Source organism: Alligator mississippiensis, chromosome 1, assembly GCF_030867095.1.
Source record: "Alligator mississippiensis isolate rAllMis1 chromosome 1, rAllMis1, whole genome shotgun sequence".
Taxonomy (NCBI): Eukaryota; Metazoa; Chordata; order Crocodylia; family Alligatoridae; genus Alligator; species Alligator mississippiensis.
This window is the reverse complement of record NC_081824.1, coordinates 420,711,264-420,720,299: the sequence shown is the minus strand read 5'-3', so window position 1 is coordinate 420,720,299 and position 9,036 is coordinate 420,711,264.

The following is a 9,036-nucleotide window of genomic DNA, read 5'->3' as shown; positions in this document are numbered from 1 at the left end:
CTGTGCATGTAGGGGTGTGGTGGGCTATACACTGCAGGCTTGGGCAGGAGAGGCTGGTCCCCAACATGGCACACACTCCTGGGGGGCAGGGGGAGACCTATGTGCCTCAGATCTATGTGCAGGGTGAGGGCTGCATGCTGCCTACTTCAGGCTCATGCTCCCTGCCCTGCTGCCTTCCCCTGGGGCCTCCACAGCTCAGCATGCGTAACTGGGCACTGCAGGGAACAGTGGAGCCATGCAGGAAGCTGCCTGCCACTACAAACTACATGCTGCCTGTATCGCCTGCATGCAACCCCGCGCTGCATCCCCACTGTAGCTGTGCAGGCAGGGGATGCCTTGCCAGGGCAGTGCAGAGTTTGCGTCGGCAGGCAGATTCCTGCGCAGCTCTGCTGTTTTCTGCAGTGTCGTGTCACACCCGCTGTGCTGCAGAGCTGCCAGGGGAGAGCAGCAGGGTGGGAGCCAGCAGCTGGCAGTGGGCAGGACACAGCCTCCATCCTACACATAGATTCATAGATGTTAGGGTCGGAAGGGACCTCAATAGATCATCGAGTCCGACCCCCTGCATAGGCAGGAAAGAGTGCTGGGTCTAGATGACCCCAGATAGATGCATATCCAACCTCCTCTTGAAGACCCCCAGGATAGGGGAGAGCACCACCTCCCTTGGGAGCCTATTCCAGACCTTGGCCACTTGAACTGTGAAGAGGTTCTTCCTAATGTCCAATCTAAACCTGCTCTCTGCCAGCTTGTGGCCATTACTTCTTGTAACCCCCGGGGGCGCCTTGGTGAATAAATCCTCACCAATTCCCTTCTGTGCCCCCGTGATGAACTTATAGGCAGCCACAAGGTCGCCTCTCAACCTTCTCTTGTGGAGGCTGAAAAGGTCCAGTTCCTCTAGTCTCTCCTCGTAGGGCTTGGTCTGCAGGCCCTTAACCATATGAGTGGCCCTTCTCTGGACCCTCTCCAGGTTATCCGCATCCTTCTTGAAGTGCGGTGCCCAGAATTGCACGCAGTACTCCAACTGCGGTCTGACCAGTGCCCAATAGAGGGGAAGTATCACCTCCTTGGATCTATTCATCATGCATCTGCTGATGCACGATAAAGTGCCATTAGCTTTTCTGATGGCTTCGTCACACTGCCGACTCATGTTCATCTTGGAGTCCACTAGGACTCCAAGATCCCTTTCCACCTCTGTGCCACCCAGCAGGTCATTCCCTAGGCTGTAGGTGTGCTGGATATTTTTCCTCCCTAGGTGCAGCACTTTGCATTTCTCCTTGTTGAACTGCATCCTGTTGTTTTCTGCCCACTTGTCCAACCTATCCAGGTCTGCCTGCAGCTGTTCCCTGCCCTCCGACGTGTCCACTTCTCCCCATAGCTTTGTGTCATCTGCAAACTTGGACAGAGTACATTTGACTCCCTCGTCCAAGTCGCTGATGAAGACATTAAAGAGTATCGGTCCCAGGACCGAGCCCTGCGGGACCCCACTGCCCACACCCTTCCAGGTCGAGACCGACCCACCCACCACGACTCTTTGGGTGCGACCCTCTAGCCAATTCGCCACCCACCGGACTGTGCAGTCATCCACATCACAGCCTCTTAGCTTGTTCACCATATCAACATAGTCACCAAAGAGCATCTCTGAGTGCGCATCAAGAAGCACCTCTGAGTTGGAGAACCTGAGAGCAGGTCTTGGGCATGCATCCAGAGCCACGCTAAGCTGGCTGCACTACCTCATTTATAGGATCCCAAACAAAGAAAGATTAATTTTAGTCCACTTGATGAGCTATACCCGTGGTACTCAACCTCCAACAGATCCATCCTGAGAGACAATGTAATCCAGCCCAAGGACCTCCCTAAGGGTCTGAACATTTTGAGGAGGAGCATTGGGAGCATTGATTGCTGCTCCCCTGCTGTCAAATTTACAGCCACCTAGGTCAGATGTGATAACCCTGTGTGCTAGCTAGGCCATGCCAGTGTGTGTGGTTGGGCCAGTGCATGGCTAAATCCAATGCACATGGGATCTGACTCACAACCTGGAAAGTTGAGCACCACTGAACTGTATTATATTTTTTCTGTATACCTCAACCACTTATACTCTAAAAATAAATCCATGTCCCATTCACTATAGCAGAAGTTCTCATTTGGTAAGCCATAGAAGTGTTGCACATCACAAAGGTAGATACAGGACAATGTAGGGGGTCAAGTAACTTAGAAAACCTTGAAAGCCTACTGAGATGCCATGCTGTTGCATGTGAGCTAATTAGCCCTCCCCAGGCACTGCACAAAGACATCTCCATTACATTACTTCCTGCTCTAGCTAGGCCATTCCTAGTTATGGAGTCCATGGCCATCTTTGGAGCTGTCAGTGTCCCTGATTTTGGATGTCCTAAACCAATCAACCCAAAAGGCAGGGTCCTATTTATATTCACCTGTGGCATTTGACTGCAGGCTGGTCAACAATGAAGGCTGTGACCCTTGGTCTCTTGGTTCAAGTTCCATCCTTGACCTTGGCTTCTGATTCCTGAATCCCTGACTATGGCTCATGACCAGGGGGTCCTGATTTTTCTCTGATAAAAAAATACCCAATTTTTTAAATTAAAAAGTAACCCAAAATCCACATTTTTCTGTGCTTAAAATGAAATGCCACTAATATTGACATATATATATAGTGGTGTTTCATTTTAATCATGGAAACGTAGATTTTGGGTTACTTTTTTAATCCAAAAATTGGGGGTGTTTTTTTATCAGAGAAAAGCAGGATCCCTGCTCATGACTCATGGCCTTCATCTTGTCCCTGACCTTTGGCTTCCTCTCTGCCCCTTCCCCCCCCCCCCCCAGTTCCTAACCACTGGCCTGAACTGCCCATATATTTATTTACACAGTCAATTGACTGGCCATTTACATAGTCAGTTTACAAGGTCCACTTGCACTGATTTACTCTATGATCTGAAAACTGGTGTTTTTTACAGACTTTTTTGGGCAAAACATTAGAAAAGTAATTAAGAAAGCAGTATTGAGAGAGTACGATCTCAGTTCTGTCAGTGTGTCCAACTGCTGCAGGCAACATGCCAAGGAGGAGGAGGGGAAGGAGTTTCTCTGCATGCAACAGGATGGAAAGCTGATTTCACTTTAAATAATTCTGAGGTTTGAGTGACATCAGGCTGGGACTCAAAGATGCTAGTGTGGTCTGTGGCACAGATGACAGCTGCTCCAGTTTATCTTGGTTGTCAAAGGCCTTAAAGAACCATACTGTTTAGCAAGGGTTCCCATGGCATGCAGGAGCTCTTCCTAGGGCCCTTTCTTCCTAGTCCCACCCCACGTCCTGGCAGTCAGAATTGGGGATGGTACTGGAGCTGCTATGGCAACTCTACACCATCTGTGATCTCCATATATAGAGGCCAGATACAGTTGTCTTAGGACAGGTTTGTGCTGGCCCTTAAGCTAGTTGTGTTTCTGGCCCATCTGTTATCTGAAAATTATTGTGCCTTTTTATCATGGAAATAAGAAAGTAATTTGGAAGGAATTTTTGTTTGAACTTAAAGACTCTAACCTCCATTATACCAGTATGTTCAGCCGCTATAGGGAATATGCTAAGGAGAATAAATAAAAGGCGAACAAGAGTGAAATCAAGGCTATGTAGAAGAGTGACTAGTTAACTTGGCTTCAAATAATTCTCTGGAAACCCAGGACCCATTGGGAATTTTCACTTTAATCGATACATTTTTTGTAATTTAAAATTAAAAAATGAGGGTGAAGTGCATGTAACCAAATATAAGAAGCAATAATTCAGGATCCCCCCAGCGGAGATAAGTCAATGTCTTACATTGTATTCCTAAATTATCATAGTCTTTTTATATTCTATCTATATATGACATATTTGTTTGGTGAGGCAACAAATAAGAAGAGAAAATGTATAATCCAGACAGCCATGGGGAGGAAGATCGGGGAATTCCTTTAGAGACATGGACTATGACTCTTCCTGCAGTTAATCACATCTTTTCTTTGCCCGGAACACCAACATTTGCAGCACTTACAAAATGTTCACTTGGTATAAAATATATGAGGATGCTGTTATGGAGCATGAATTATCCCATCAGCTTCCTCATTTCACAGTAAATTAAAGGATGTTTCAATGAATGTAAAATCTGCTTTTGTGCACATACTTTTTCTAATTTTGTATGGGGAGGAGGCTAATTGTTCTAATTCCTTGCAAATGACAAGGGTACCATAATATTCAGGGCCCAATACTAATATCGCTTATACTAGAGTAACTCCATTCATTTGAGGGATGATAAGAATTGGGCCCTCCGTACTCCTACACTCCGCTGTTCTTCCAGTGAGGCTATGAGCTTGGTTCCTGAGTGGTATAGTTTTCTCTGATCTCTTTTCAGACTAACATGCTTGAGGCCATAGCAGAAGCTTGCACATTGTGACTCCTTATCAGGTAATATCTGTAAAACCTGCAAATTGTGCTAACACTCCAAACCACAATTTTGACCCTACAAATTGGCCGGCTGTAACCAATCATAATGCATTGTGACTGAAGTAGACAAGCCCTCCTTCTGGCCAGCATTGACAGTACTGTCTGCAAACTTTGAAGGGTTTTAAATGAAGAAAAAAGAACTGATTGTAAATCTGTGTAAAGAAGTCCAGTGCAATGTCTTGTGCTTACAAGAGATACACTGATGGCATCATAATAACTGTCCTTCAATACCTGGAATGACTATGACAACTGAAAAACCACACTAGCAACTTGGAATTGCCATATTTGCTAAAACTGGAATGGTCATAATTTCTATAGCAAAAACTGAAGAAAGCAACATTCAAATCCTGACCGTCAAACTCAATGGAATCACAATCACTTCAGTCTACAAACCACCTAACACTAGTTTTGCCTTTACAGATATACCAGGGATCACTCAGAATAAACCACAGGTGATTATCGGCAACTTTAGTGGCCACCACATGCAATGAGGCTACAATGAGACCAATAAAGATGGCAAAGCAGTAGAAGCATGGACAGATGCAGATCAACTGAGTTTTATTCATGACCCAAAGCTATCTAAATCATTCAATAGCAGCTGCTGGAAACAGGGATACAACCCAGACCTTATATTCACCAGCAACACCATCACGGAGCTAAATAATAAAGTGGTATTAGACCTCATCCCACATTCCCAACATTGACCAATTGGCATTCAGAACAAAGCTGCAGTAACACCTGTAACAGTGCCATTTTGCCAATGTTGCAACCTTTACAAGGCAAACTGGAAAGGCTTTTCAAAATACTTTGAGGCCACAGTCAAAACTATCAAAGCATTGTCTGAGAACTATGACCAATTTATAAAAACTGTACAGAAATCTACAAGGAAGAACCTCCTACAGCACTGCTTCAAGAATTATATCCGAGGCCTCACTCTGCAAACCACTGGCCAATACAAAGACTATAGGTGACAGTATGAACTAGACCTTTTTTGTACAAACACCATCACTACAGGTGAGCGGCTTGTATTAGCCGTCACAGAAGAATCCTGGCAGACCCTGATTGACTCAACTGATATGATGCATAATAGTAAAAAAGGCATGGGTAACAATCCATAAAGTAAAAGATGACCCATGAAAGGCAAATCAACATCATAATGTCACTGCTAACTAAATTGCTCACCAGCTGCTTCTCAGTGGATAAAGGCCCCAAACCAAGAACAAACAAAAAACTCATACTGGAAAGGTACACACACCCCAAAGACCTGTGCTTTACAAACTCCTTCTTAATGATGGAGTTGAATACTGGTATTAATGCACTGAAGACTGGGAAAGCAGCTATGAAATACTTACTGAACAAATCAAGCAATTTGGACCCCGGACTTGAGAATGGTTCTTCTGCCTATACAACTCATGTACAGCCAGTCAAAATAGTCTGAAGATATGGCAACATGATCAGGTAGTAATACTTCTAAAACCAGGGAAAGATTCATCTGACCCAAAAATCTTCTGCTATGCCACACATACAAATTGTATGAACCCCAGACAGTGGAAGGAGGGACCATGAGCTGATCACCTTCACCATTCATTTTTATTATTATTACTTTCATGAGGAAACCAAAAAAAAGGTATTATCTGCGGTATTTTTTCAGAGATTCAGCTCAGCCAGTGAAAACTAAAAAAATCAATTATCTGAATTGCTCAAATCTAATCCCCCCTTCTGTCTTTATCAGAGACCATTGTAATGGGAGCTATGCATGTAAAAGGATTGCAGAACCAGACACTAAGCAGGCAGTGGTCATGTTTGAAAAAGTCTTTTAAGTCAATATTTAATTTATTCAATATTTAATTTATTCACTGTGTCATAGCCAAAGACACCCCAAAGTAACCGAAAATCCACATTTTTCAATGGAAGAAGAAATGGATGGTGAATTGAGCATGTACTCAGACAAAGAAAATGGTTAACATTATATAAAACCTCCCAAAATAGGGCAATGGGCATAGATTCACAGATTCATAGATGTTAGGGTTGGAAAGGACCTCAATAGATCATCGAGTCCGACCCCCTGCATAAGCAGGAAAGAGTGCTGGGTCTAGATGACCCCAGCTAGATGCTCATCTAACCTCCTCCTGAAGACCCCCAGGGTAGGGGAGAGCACCACCTCCCTTGGGAGCCCGTTCCAGACCTTGGCCACTCGAACTGTGAAGAAGTTCTTCCTAATGTCCAGTCTCAATCTGCTCTCTGCTAGCTTGTGGCCATTGTTTCTTGTAACCCCCGGGGGCGCCTTGGTGAATAAATCCTCACCAATTCCCTTCTGTGCCCCCGTGATGAACTTATAGGCAGCCACAAGGTTGCCTCTCAACCTTCTCTTGTGGAGGCTGAAAAGGTCCAGTTTCTCTAGTCTCTCCTCGTAGGGCTTGGTCTGCAGGCCCTTGACCATACGAGTGGCCCTTCTCTGGAACCTCTCCAGGTTATCCGCATCCTTCTTGAAGTGTGGCGCCCAGAATTGCACGCAGTACTCCAACTGCGGTCTGACCAGCACCCGATAGAGGGGAAGTATCACCTCCTTGGACCTATTCGTCATGCATCTGCTGATGCACGATAAAGTGCCATTGGCTTTTTTGATGGCTTCGTCACACTGCCGACTCATGTTCATCTTGGAGTCCACTAGGACTCCAAGATCCCTTTCCACCTCTGTGCCACCCAGCAGGTCATTCCCTAGGCTGTAGGTGTGCTGGACATTTTTCCTCCCTAGGTGCAGCACTTTGCATTTCTCCTTGTTGAACTGCATCCTGTTGTTTTCTGCCCACTTGTCCAACCTATCCAGGTCTGCCTGCAGCTGTTCCCTGCCCTCCGGCGTGTTCACTTCTCCCCATAGCTTTGTGTCATCTGCAAACTTGGACAGAGTACATTTGACTCCCTCGTCCAAGTCGCTGATGAAGACATTAAAGAGTATCGGTCCCAGGACCGAGCCCTGCGGGACCCCACTGCCCACACCCTTCCAGGTCGAGACCGACCCATCCACCACGACTCTCTGGGTGCGGCCCTCTAGCCAATTCACCACCCACCGGACTGTGTAGTCATCCACGTCACAGCCTCTTAACTTGTTCACCAGTATGGGGTGGGATACCGTATCGAAGGCCTTCCTGAAGTCTAAGTATACGACATCCACCCCTCCTCCTGTGTCCAGGCGTTTCGTAACCTGGTCATAGAAAGAGACTAGATTGGTCAGGCACGATCTGCCCGCCACAAACCCGTGCTGGTTTCCCCTCAGCATAATTTGCCCTGCTGGGCTCTCACAAATGTGAGCCTTGATAATTTTTTTTAAATACTTTACCAAGGATGGAGGCGAGACTGACTGGCCTATAGTTGCCTGGGTCCTCCTTCCTCCCCTTTTTGAAAATGGGGACCACGTTGGCCCTTTTCCAGTCCTCTGGGACTTGGCCCATGCGCCACGAGCGTTCGAATATTCCCGCCAGCAATATGAATGTTTTAATTTAATTTGCAAATATTCATGATTTCCACCTCCACTACTACTTAATACTCAGTTTATACTCAGTAATACTACCTTTATACTCAGAGTACACAAAGTAATTCAGAAAATCCAATTCAGAAACTGCATGTCACTGAGCTGTGAAAGATCTAAACAAAACAGTGTGTTATGGGAAAGAGTGCTCTGCAACTGAAATACAGCTAGGTACTCAAGAGTATATTTGTACATTTCATATGAAGAGCTGTTGAAATATACACTGGAGGACTAGATGCTTCCATTTAGGGCACTCTCTGGTGAAACTGACAATATGGGTTGGACTACATCATCCTCAAATTTTACTAGAAAAAAAGTAATTCAAAATAATAAATGTTGATATGATAAATAAAATCTTGTTTTGCAAGTCCAAGTCAGATGACAAAGTGATTTCACTGGAGGCTTCTTTTAACACAGCATTGCAGCTTCATATTTGCAGTCTTTTCCAGCTTCACGCATCCCTTCTGGTTTAAAGGCCAGTCATGGTATGCTAAGCAACCTGAAACCCTGATGTGCACTGAGTAGGTAAGAGTTTATCCCTTGTTGATTTACTAAGCCTAAAAAATGTGCAAATTGCAGTGAAACCATGAAGTATTGTGTTGACAGTAAATGTAAATGCTTTTGCATTATGTTATTGTTGAGAGTTACATCATCCTGCTCATGCCACTAGTTTATCCACTGAATCACAAACTCATTCTGCTTGAAGCAGACACCTGGCATAGGAAATTTCAGTCCACACTATTAAAGTATGGAAAAATATAAACAACTAAAAGCTGTGCCTTCTAACTGCATTTCTACCTGCATTATTTCTAACCTAGGAAACAATATTCACTACTCCATTATGTTTTGATCAAATTCTTACAATGTACTCCCAACAAAATGAGGTATACAAAAATTATTAAACAGAAAATAGGTAACACATTATAATACACATTATAATAAATTAATACTTGAGAAGGTTTCAGTGCCTTGAGGCAATAGGTTTTTCTGTGCCTTTTTTCCCAAAGCTATAACAGAAGAGAGAAAGAAA